A 12,857-nucleotide genomic window follows, 5' to 3' on the forward strand; every position below is an offset into this window, starting at 1 on the left:
AAAGAGCTAATGAGTCTGACACTTTAGTCCTATTTCATTAGAGATATGATATCTCGTAGTAAATCTATCAGTTCCAGGTGCCCAATTCATTAAAATGTATATGCAGCATTGCATTTACAAAATGAGAAGGGGGGACTCTGATAATAAAAATGAATGAGCACATGTCATCTTATAAGTGTAACAAGGAGGTATATGATACAAGGAGTAAATCAGCAGACGGGGGGAGGGATCGCCGATGAATATGCATGTGAGTGGCTGAGTATATTAGGATGGGCCTGGGGACCTTGAGGGATGGAGGAAAAGAAGGTGGGTGTGGAAATGGAGGTGGCTGCCATCGTGCCATTATGCAGATAAACAGTGAGCCAAACTGTGAAACTGGGGAGGGCAGCGACATGGTTAGTGGATAAAGGCCTTTGCCAGGCAAGTGACCTGAGTTCCAGCCCATGTAAAGCAGGCGGGAGAGAACTGACTCCACAAAGTTGAGCCCTCACTTCCACAGATGTGCTGGAGCACGCATGCCCTCCCCATCCTAAACACACCCACGCCCACCATCGATTAATTCAATGATATTTTAAATGGGATGCTTTGGAATTACTTTTCTTAATCCTTTGAGCTTCCTTTCCAGCCATAACTTGTGACTTTCTGAAATTGAAAAGGAAACAAGAGGAGAGGAGAGGAAGGGGGCAGGGAATAAAGAGATGGGGGGGGGAGCGGATGAGATTTTTTTCATTTTGTCTTACACATTTTTTTTTAAACTGTGGGTAATATGTGTCATTCCAGACATACCAAGGGCCATGCATTAGTGACAGACTAGCATTTACTCAAACCTCACTTTGTATGGAATTTAAGCTGCTACTCGTAGGAGTGACTTGTGAAATGGGTTGAAATTTTAGGCTATCTAAGTAGCTTTTGAGGTCTGTGTTTTCTTCCTTCCACAAATGCTGCCATTTAGCTGGGTCACATTCAGGGCACAGAACAATGGAAGGATGACCCTTGTCTTGGCAGAGCGGGGCCCATGGGGTGAAAGTCTCATGGCACAGCCTGGCATGTGCTGTGGAAGGCAAACATGACCTTCCAGAGTCAAGTCTAACGCTGTGTCTGGGGCAATGGGAAAAAAAAAGACAGTTCACACAGGTTCCTGCCACATGGCCTCTGCCATTTGTCCTGACCATGAAATCCCTGGTTGCCTGCCACCCAGTCATGGCCATCACCCCTTTCTATCTCCTAAGCCTTAATGGCTAAATCTGGGTCTCCACCAAGCCACTGCCTTTGGTATACAGGCTCTGCTTTCCACCTGCTCACAGCCTACTGCAGGTGTCTGCAGGGAACTTGGCTCGAGCATAGTCCAAATTGATTCTTTGGATGATCCCTTTTATTCCTAAACTCATCCCTCACCCTGGCTTTCCAGGTAATGTGCCAGAAACATGCCATTTCTACTGCTGCTCAAGCCCCAGGTCCTACAAAAGCACTCACAACTGCTTGACTTGCTAGTGCCCTTAAATGGCTGCTTCCTACTGCATCCATCTGTGTGATCATACTCCAGACTCGGCCATGTAGGTAAAACACCTTAAGAGACTCTTGAAAGTCCCCTTGTCACGACTATGCCTCTGAAATTCACTTTTGTAAGCGCCAACCAGAATGACATTTCAAAATGCAAAATGTGCTAGGCAGCGGTGACACATGCCTTTGATCCCACACTCGGGAGGCAGAGCCAGGTGGATTTCTGTGAGTTCGAGGCCAGCCTGGTCTACAGAGCGAGATCCAGGGCAGGCACCAAAATGACACAGAGAAACCCTGTCTGGAGAAACAATAAACAAACAAATAAATAAATAAATAAATAAATAAATAAATAAATAAATAAATGAGTTATCATTTGTCCACACAAGCCCTTCCAGAGGCTTCCCCACATATTCCCTTAAATGGTCTATGGAACACGGCAGTCTGACACTCAAGGTTCATGAAACTTGAAGAATCTAGACTCCCATTCACCACTCTACCCACTCATATGTGTGCAGAAGTGATAAGCGATTTCCCTGACTCCCAACTCCATGCCCTAGCTGGTAAACAATGTCTACCATCTTGATGATGATGTCTGGACCCCTGAACACTCAGTTCTTTCATTACTTCATTGTACGACAACAAATGAACGGAAGCCATGACGGCTCTTGAGTTTTGTTTTGACTTACGTGCACGTGTACATGTCCACATGTGGCCGTGTACCAGGGAGTACAGGCGCCTGCGTAGGCCAGAGGCTTCAGATCCCCCTGGGCTGGAGTTATAGACAGTTGCAAGCTGCCTCATGGGGTTGCCAGAAGAGCAGCAAGTGCTCCTGACAGGTGAGCTATCTCTCCAGCCCTGGTCCCTTAAAAACAGCAACGGTTACTAATACTGAGTTAAGTTTTGACAACAATATTGTTTCAAGTGTTTGAAATCTCTGTGCTCAATTCTGTATGAATTAGAACACCGAGAACAAGTGATTACTCCACACTCACCTTCCAGATTATGACCTCATGGAAAAGGACTTCGGTTTCTCTTCATCCTCACCAGGAGTCAGTTGCAACATCCACAGAGGCCAGGAGGCTTGGGAGGAGATTTGGCATACACCTCTGGCTGCAGAGATGTCTCTTTATTTACAAAAATAACCTGCTGTTACCAAGCACGGACATCAATAGCTTCTCTACTGTCATCGGTCTCAGTAAAATGCTGTCTGCCTCCTTGGAGGAATTTACCAGAGAAGCTCCAAGCCTGTACCTGCAGTGGGATTGTTGAGTCCTCCAAGCCATGCACTCCTACAAAAGGACAGGGAGAGGGAGAGAGAGAGAGAGAGAGAGAGAGAGAGAGAGAGAGAGAGAGAGAGAGAGAGAGAGAGAGAAAGGCAAGAAAGTGCCAATGTCTAGAGGGCTCAAGTGGATCACTTACAGTGACGTTTGGACACTTGGCCACTTCATGGAGTGTTCATCTGCTCTACGTGGGCGTTTCCAATCTTGAGCATCCAGAAAACACCAGGGGCGGTCCAGCCTCAGGATTCAGGTATGGTGACTCTACACCTACTGAGCCCTGGGTATTGATACAGGGTCCAGGCTTCGAGCTCCCAGGCCAGGCATCTGAAGTAGGACAATTCCTTGGGTCCAAATTCGCTCTACATCTCTGCTTTGGAATGAGGTTCCCTCAGGAATGGTAACATCTCCTGGACCAGAGCTTGGCTGCTGACAGTGAGCCAGGTACTCCTGAGGGTGGCTCCTGCTGAAGGAGCCAGGCTGCTGAGAGGCCTCCCAGCTTCGCCTCTGGCCTAACTAATCCTTACCCTAGATACAATTAGGAAGAGGATGAAAAGTGTTTTCACAGATGCCCTCCCCTTGAGTGGGGAGGTTGTAAGGAGGTGAGGAAAGTTTGTTTTGATGGCGCTGAGAAAGAAGCCAGTCTCTTTCAGCTTGCCCAAATTACATTACTTTTCCTTTTGAAATGGGCCCTTTTATGCTAATACGGGCACTTAAACAGAATCTAGAAAAATGCCAAACATCTGGTGGTTGAGAATGAAAGTTCAGGCAAAAACAGAGGTTTTCAAACAGCTGGATGGTTGGTCTCAAATTAATCAAGTAGTTGATATGATTGTTTTTGAGCTGTATTTCTCAGGCTTCGCTCGGGGTCCCTGTACTAAACTTGTAAGATGAGAGCCCTTAAAAATGAATAACTGGAAATTAGGATGTGGCCCTCAGAAACATTGGCGGTGGCTGTGGGTGACAGGAGACACTGGAGAGGCTGGAAGAAATGCCTTTCCAGTTGGGGAGAACTTCTGTCATGGCATGAGAAAACTGTAGGAGCCAGGGATGGTGGGGAGGCTCTCTCCGCAGGCTCCTAAGCCCCCGACAGGTGTGGGATTACTCAGGCCTGCTCACTTATTTGAACCTGTGGCATAGCCTGACTTTATCGCCTTTAATCACTGAGGAAACAGCAGCTATAGAGGGAGCCTGAGGGGGTGCTGGGGAAGGGGGCAAAGGAACAGAAGGGTGCTGTTGTCTCAGGGATAGCTTCAGTCTTTGTTGAATGTATTAATTAATACGGGGGTGGGGGTGGGGGGATTGCTGCATTGCGGTTGTCAAAAAACGGTTTATTGTCAACATGCCGGCTGCCCTGCTGAGTGATTTACAGCCATAGCAAGCCCTGTGCTTGCCCTATGACTAATATCTCAGGCAGGATGTGTGATTAGATCATAAAATTTTATTGTGTGGTTATTTATTTATATTTCTAGAAACTAAAGCAGACAATGAAGCTGGGTTGTACACAAATTTGAACAATATCAAAGGAAAAAATGTCACTTCTCCTGGTAGGGTTTGGTCTAGAAGAACAGCCCGGATGGCCGTCCCACTGAAATGTGGAGACACATGACTTAATGTTCTGCTTGCTCAACTGCATAGTTCATGTTCTCTGCTCTGAGGAGATGGATCCAAAGTGGATGCAAGGTCTGGTTGAAAACACCCTTTAATAGCATATGTAAAGTGTTCTTCACTGGCTGGAGCAGCAACAAAAAAGACCATGACCATGACAGTTTTTTTTTTTTAAAGCCTGCTAACTTTTTTTGTTTGTTTGTTTCCCATCTTCCAATGCACTGTGAGCAATGCCATGGCTTCTGTAAATGCTTTATGTCTTTAAGTAGCTGTATTTGCTTGTAGATACGCATCTCTCTGTAACAAAACACGCAGCTGCTTACTTGGCCTTTGGATTTTATTGGCATCCTGTTTATCTACAGCAAACAAGCTACTGAAGGGCAGTCCTCTCAGCCATTCACAGGCGCCCAGGGTATGGAGCAAGATGACTCTTTGAGCGACTGACAGCTGCAGGACCTCTGCATGGGGTCATGCAGTGATGGTCCCCAGTGAGTCTCATCAATTGCTTTCATCAAAAGTCCCTAGTTGCTTGGAGAGTTTCCTTCTCTGCCCTGAAAGGAAAATGCAATCTGGCCGAAACTAGGTCTTGACCTAAGGCTGGCGGTGTCCTAGCCTCTGAGGGGCCCCCAAGTGTGCTGGGAGGTGGGGGAGGTATATGTCAGGAGACCTCACCCTGTGCCCCACCTCATCTTAACAATTCCCTGGATTCATGCTTGGAAATCGTTTACTTAGGAGATAAGCTTGGCAGTTTTCTATTCACCAGAATCTGCAACTCCAGTAGCTTTGGAGGGTGGCTTCAGTTTCCTTACACTTGGATGCTCCATTGTCACTGACCAGTTAGGGCATAAGAAGGAGGACTCTGGCACGTGACTTTGCCTGTTCTACGCAGGGAGAACAGTTTGCGACAGTTCCTAAGGGTTGGGAATTTCCCCCCACATGTAGCAGGAATGTGGGAGTGGGAGGTGGGCAGTCTACCTATGTCTACAGGAGGAGCCTGATCCTGTGACCTCAGTCAGTCCTCAAGGGGTAATGCCTCTGGGAGTTGTGAGTGGAGCTGCCCATAAACTCCTGTGCCTTACTCAGGAGGGTTCCTTCCGGATGGCCTTACTTCCTGCTACAGACTTGGTTTTACTGTTGTCCCCACCACCTACACTGGGGCTTAAAGTTGAGTCCTGTATGCTGCATGTCACGAACTTCAACAAGTTTCCAGGAAGTGCCTGCAGGAAAATGAAAGACTTGAAATCCAAAGTCAAGGTCACAAAAGTGAGCAGGTGGAAAAAAAAGCTGTTTAGCCTAGTTTCTGAGACAAAATATATTTCAACAGGAAATTCTTGGAGGAGGTACCGCATAGCAAAGTTTTGGTATGATGCACGTATAGGAACAAAAGGTAATGAAATTATAAAGGAGAGGGAAAAATTTGCTATAATGATGGAAAGTCATAGTTTTCATAAGTTGAAGGATGCCCAGTTTCAAAAGAATTCCTTTGCCTCCTGGCTCCCTTAGAGTGTTACTTCTAAAACAATAAAATCTCCATAATAAAATAATAAAATCATAAAACATAATAAAACAAAAAAATAAAACATAATAAAATCCAGTGAGAATCAAATAGCATGAGATCTTGAACATCCAGTATGGCGAAAGAGCAACAGTCCAATAAAACAGCTTTCTTCTCGTAGTAAGCAGGGGAGGGAGATGCTAACCGCTCTCCCTTGCGTGGGCCTGTTGGGATAGCCTTTGTTTTGGTGAATTTGGCTTGTGTCTTCATGGAGGCAGCTTAGGGCAGTTGTGTTTCACACTGTTTCTGTGTGAAGCTCTGTGGAACAAATCGAGGCACAGATTAATGAAAACAGCTGCAGAGGCTCTTCCTGAAGGTGGTGTAAAACGCAGACTGAGTGACTTGGCGACTGATTGATTTGTCCCATAGGCACGAGCTGTTGTGTCAGGGTGTTGGAACAACAGTGTAGGTGGGAGCCATCCGGGTCTGTGGGGACCCTGAAGACCACCTTCCCTCTTGGCTGTGGCTGAAGGCGGTCATAGCTATAATCACCTTTTACTGCCTAAATATTTTATATAAGCAAACTCAAGCCATAAGCTGGGCTTGTTTCCCCGGCCCTTTCTCCAACCACCCTGGCTGGCTTCTTATTCTGCTTTTTGGGCTCCTTGTCGGGTTCTTTGAGTGTGGGCTTTACAGTTCACCAACTAGCATGAAGGACCCAGCCTTCCCATCTTGGTGTGGTCTCTGTTGATAACGATCAGGGTAGGAAGGCAGAAAATGAACATGTATTAACAAATAATCAAAGCACACTTCTTGGAGTTCACGGGCACTCTCCAGATCCAATTGTGAAAGGTTAGAACTGTCAGGTGAATGGGACGTGCAGAGATGGCTGGACTCTGTCCAATAGTACCTGGAGCAGCTGTCAACCCAATTAAGCCAGATGTGCATTCAATGTAAACGGACCTCCCAGGGGGAATAATAACAGATTTCAGTCTCTGGCAAAGGAAGAAAGGTGGGGGTAGGGATGGAAGGAAGAGAAGGGAAATTAAGATCTGTGGAATGTTTCTGGTGTCAATGTCACTCTTAACAACTCCTTAGTGACACATTGACCGGACTTGGTGGAAACAGTCCTGCAGGTAGATGACAAATGTGGCTATTTGTAAGTGAAGTCTGTGTTGGTTTTCATGTTCAATAATGTGGAATACTTGCTAAAACCCTTTCATCTTATACACAGACATACACACAGCTTATAGCTAGTGCGTGGGCTCTCTCTCTCTCTCTCTCTCTCTCTCTCTCTCTCTCTCTCTCTCACACACACACACACACACACACACAGAGAGAGAGAGAGAGAGAGAGAGAGAGAGAGAGAGAGAGAGATACAGACAGACAGACAGAGATAGAGAGACAGACAGACAATCACAGAACCTCAGTCTGACTTTAAGTCCTCAGTTATTTGAAAAATGACATTTAAGTCTTGCCAACTTTGACAGCCTTTCAAGTGAGCATGCAAACCATGAGCTAAGAAAAGGACACCCTTTGGATGTCCTCAGACTATATTCTGTTCATAGCTGAAGATGATTATCAGGCGCTCCTGTCTGTACCCTTATTGACGATTTAGCACAAACAGTCTGCAAACTTGTAAGATGCCATCTATAACAGTAAGTGTTATGTTAACACACACACACACACACACACACACACACACACACACACACACACGCACACATGCTCTAACTTCTAGGCAATTTTTTCCATTCATGCTATAAAATGTCATATCTCCAAAACAGAAGTGTTTGGGAGGCAGACCTTTAAGCTGGGCCAGGAAAATGCTTCTCAGAAAATTTTCCTTCATGTTGCTGAATTTAGTAACTACCTTGATGAGACCAGTTTGAAGCTGCCACATCTGTATGAAAATCATAAGGAACAATCTCTACCTTTTGGGTGCTTGGCAGATACAGAATAATTCCTCAGTTCTGACGAACATGAAGAACTATTTATTTAACGACTATAGAGGAAGAATGCATTCTGAGCCTGAGTGCTTGAAATGCCTTAAAAATAATAGTTTACTGAAAGTTCACAACAACACTCAGCTGTAGGTAGCCTTGCTATCCCCATTTTTCAAATGAAGAAATACAAGTCCAGAATGTTCACTGTTTGTTAAAGCCAGACAGCTACAGTCTTAGCAGTCAGAAGTATCTGTGATCTGTAAGGATCATCTCCTACAAGAGAGGTCAGACAAAAAGGCGAAAAGAGCTGGTGAAGTGTAGATTTAATCAGAAATAGCTAACGTCTATCCCTGCGGCTTCAGTGGATGGTAGGCTCAGGCAAGCTCACCCGGGGACATTCACAGATGCACAATTCAGTGTGATGAACACCAGTTTTGTGTAGCTAGAGTTTTCCTGCCTTGCCCACAGTCAGGACAAATCTCTGTCACTCGCCAGTCCCACAGCCACTCAGACCCAACCAAGTAAACACAGAGACTTATATTGCTTACAAACTGTACAGCCGTGGCAGGCTTCTTGCTTACTGTTCTTATAGCTTAAATTAATCCATTTCCATAAATCTATACCTTGCCACGTGGCTTGTGGCTTACTGGCATCTTCACATGCTGCTTGTCATGGTGGCGGCTGGCAGTCACTCCTTCCGCCTTCCTGTTCTCTCCTTTCTCCTTTCTGTTAGTCCCGCCTATACTTCCTGCCTGACCACTGGCCAATCAGTGTTTTATTTATTGACCTATCAGAGCAATTTGACATACAGACCATCCCACAGCAGTTTTGTGAGAAACAAAGGATTGGAAAATTGAGTCTGAATCTTAAGTTTTCCTCAGATAAAGTGGGTGCCAGTTATTACATTTATTTAAACATAAGGCAAAAACTGGTCCCATTTGACAATTAGTGAAGAAGGGCTTCCATATGCTCACTTGCTCCTAATTACTGGACACTAATAACCACTGGAACTACAAAGATGTATCAGCACACTCTAACCATGAAAGGATGCAGAAACTATGGAGAAGGTTGAATAGCACCCTCCAAGATCCATGTCATCCAAGAACCTCGAAGAATGACTTGACTAGAAATAGGTATTAAACAGAACTAAGTCAGGGTGAACACTTACTACACTGGATGGATGCTGAAGTCAGTGGCTAGCATCTTTACCATAAGAGACAAGTCCAAAGGCAAGGGGCACACAGGGAGGGAAGAGGCCATAGAGGCAGGGGTGGGAGTGTTGCATTTGCAAAGTAAGGGACTTCCTGGGACACATGTCAGTCTGGACTACAGAGTAAGTTTCAGACCAGCCTGGGCTACAGTGTGAAATTCTATATCAAAACAAAGCAAATCTAGGGATTCACTGGATAAGGGATCTAAGGAATATATGAGCCCTGAACCAGGGATGCAAATGCTGAAGACCCTCCTTCCATCTTTCAACAATGCTAACCTTTCTTGAGACAAACTTTTCTCTCCCTGTCTGTTGGGAATCTGGAAACACAGGAAGACAGTCTGCAAATGGGAATGTTTACTCTGGTCTGTAGGCTCACATGGCAAGTGCTCTTTGTTTTCACCCAAGTCTCTGGTCTATCTAGTCTCTGGTTCTTGGTTACCCTAGCAGTGCCAGGTATGGGTTTCTTCTCATGGAGTGAGCCTTAGGTAAAATCAAGCATTGGTTGGCTACTCGCAAGTTCTGTGTTACCAATGCCCTAGCATATTTTGCAGGCAGGACAGATTGTAGGTCAAAAGTTTTGTGGCTGGGTTGGGGTCCGTGTTTCTCTTTCAGTAACCTGCAGAATACCTTCCTGCATCAAATGTACTAGAATGTAGGGGTGAAGGCTCCATGTAGGTACCAGTTCCACCTCTCAAAGTTCAGTGAGTTGTGTTGGTGTTGTTCTCTGTAATAGGGTGCCTGCTGTCAGTTTGTGGAAAGAAACCCTTTGTCTTAGCAACAGCCTGGGTTGTTGGGGATTTTCATGGGCCCCCCGCTTGGGCAACAACTCAACCTAACGTGACCCTGCCCTGCCACTGGCAGCTTCTCCTGAAAACAAGAAATGGCCAGTTGAGACTCCGTGTCACCCGTTACTGGGAGTCCTCACTAGGATCACCTTTATAGATTTCAGGAAGTTTCCATCACATTAGGTTTCCATGTTACCCCTAAAAGTCCCACGATTCCAATTGTGTCTGCCCTCACTCTCTCCCTCCACCTCACCTCCCCCACTACATGATCCTCCTGTTCCCATCTCCATCCATTCCCAGTCCACCCATAAAATCTATTCTATTTCCTTCTCCCAAGGAGGTCCATGTGTTCACCCAGACCCATCCTCTTTACCTAACTTTTCTGAGTCTACAGATTTTGGCTTGGTTATCATTTACTTAATGGCTAATATCTACTTATAATTGAATACATACCATATTTATCTTTCTGGTTTTGAGTTACTTCATTCAGGATGATTTTTTTTTTTAATTTCATCAATTTGCCTGCAAATTTCATGATGCCATTTTTTAAACAGCTAAGTAATACTCCATTGTGTAAATGTATCACATTTTCTTTATCCATTCATCTGTTGAGGGACATCTAGGTTGTTTCCAGGTTCTGGCTGTTATGAATAAAGAAAGGCATAATGCACATAGTTGAGCAAGTGTCCTTGTCATAGGATGGGGCGTCCTTTGGTTATATGCCCAAGAGGAGTATAGTTGAGTCTTGAGGTAGATCAATTCCCAACTTTCTGAGGAACTACCATATTGATTTTCATAATGTCTGTGCATGTTTGCACTCCCATCAACAATGGAGGAGTGTTCCCCTTGCTCCACATCTTTGCCGACATGAGCTGTCACTTGTGTTATTGCTCTTAGCCATTCTGACAGGTACATTGTACGAAATTCCCAAATAATTAATAAAAACATTATGTTGGGGGAAAAAAGAATTGCAAAGTCGTTTTGATTTGCATTTCCCTGATGGCTAAGGAAGCCGAACATTTTTTTAAAAAGTGTTTCTGGGCCACTTGGGTTTCCTTTATTGAAAATTCTCTGTTTAGATGCGTATACCATTTTTAAATTGGATTATTTGGTTTTGTGATTAGTTACTTAAATCCTTTATATATTTTGGATATCAGTCCTTTATCGGATGTGGAATTGGTAAAAAACTTTTCACATTCTGTAGGCTGCCATTTTGTTCAATTGACAGTGTCCTTTGCCTTACAGAAGCTTTTCTGTTTCATGAGGTCCCACTTACTTGTTGTTGATCTTAATGTTCAGTGTTCTGTTCAGAAAGTCGTCTCCTGTGCCAATGAATCAAGGCTATTCTCCAATTTCTCTTCTTTCAGGTTTAGCATATGTGGTTTTATGTTGAGATCATTCATTCATTTGTAGTTGATTCTTGTGTAGGGTGATAAGTATGGATCTATTTGCATTCTTCTATATGAAGACATCCAATGTGAACAGCACCATTTGTTGAAGATGCTGTCTTTTCCAGTGTGTATTTCTGGCTTCTTTATAAGAAATCAGGTGTCCATATGTGTGTGAATTTATGTCTGGGTCTTTGATTCATTTCCATTGATCAATGTGTCTGTTTTTATGCCAGTACCATGAGGTTTTTATTACTGTAGCTCCGTAGTACAGCTTGAAATCAGGGATAGTGATACCTTCAGAAGTTCTTTTATTGTACAGGATTATTTTAGCTATTCTGGGTTTTTTATTTTCCATATGAAGTTGAATATTGTCTTTTCATGTATTGTAAAGAATTATTTTGGAATTTTAATGGGGATTGTGTTGAATCTGTAGATTGCTTTTGATAAGTTGTCCTTTTTCACTATGTTAATCCTACCCATCCATGTGCGTGGGAGATTTTTTCATCTTCTGATATCTTATTCAATTTCTTTCCCAAAGACTTGAAGTTTTTGTCATATAAGTCTTTCCATGCCTAGTTAGAGCCACCCCAAGATATTTTATATTATTTGTGGCTATTGTGAAGGGTGATGTTTTCCTGATTTCTTTCTCAGCTTGTTTGTCATTTGTATATAGGAGAGCTGATTTTTTTTGAGTTATTCTTGTATCCAGCAACTTTACTGAAGGTGTTTATCAGCTGTAGGAGTTCCCTGTTGGAATTTTTGGGGTCACTTATGTAATCTATCATATTATCTGCAAATAATGATACTTTGATTTCTTCCTTTACAATTTGAATCCCCTTGATCTCCTTCAGTTGTCTTTTTGCTCTAGCTAAGTCTTCATGAACTATATTCATTAGCTATGGAGAGAGTGGACAACCTAGTCTTGTTCCTAATTTTAGTGGAATTGCTTTAAGTTTCTCTCCATTTAATCTGATGTTGGCTGTCAGCTTGCTGTAAACTGTCTTTATTATATTTAAGTATGTCACTTATATCCCTGATATCTCTAGGACTTTTATCATGTAGGGATGTTGGATTTTGTCAAAGGCCTTTTCTGCATCTAATGAGATGATCGTGTGTCTCTTTTTCTTCTTTCAGTTTATTTATGTAGTTTGACTACATTCACTGATTTTCATATATTTAATCATCCTGCATCTCTGGGATGAAGCCTACTTGATCATGGTGGGTGATCTTTTTGATGTGTTCTTGGTTTGGTTTGCAAGTATTTTCTTGAGTATTTTTTGCATCTATGTTCATAAGGGAAATTGGTCCGTAATTCTCTTTCTTTGTTGGGTCTTTATGTGGTTTGAGTGTCAGGGTAACTGTGGCTTCATAAAATGAATCATGCAATGTTCCTTCTGTTTATATTTTGCAGGATAATTTGAGGGGTATTGGCGTTAACTCTTTTTTGAAAGTCTGGTAGAATTCTGCACTGAATAAAGCACATCTGACCCTGGGATTTTTTTTAAGCTAGGAGAGTTTCAGTGACTTTTCACTAGGGGTTATAGGTCTATTTAAATTGTTTATCTGATCTGGACTAAATTTTGGTAAGCTGTATGGATTAAAAAATTTATCCATTTCTTTTAGATTTTTCCAATTTGGTGGA

This window comes from Peromyscus californicus, unplaced genomic scaffold (genome assembly GCF_007827085.1).
Source record: "Peromyscus californicus insignis strain IS unplaced genomic scaffold, ASM782708v3 Scaffold_12__1_contigs__length_115047231, whole genome shotgun sequence".
In the NCBI taxonomy this organism is placed as follows: Eukaryota; Metazoa; Chordata; class Mammalia; order Rodentia; family Cricetidae; genus Peromyscus; species Peromyscus californicus.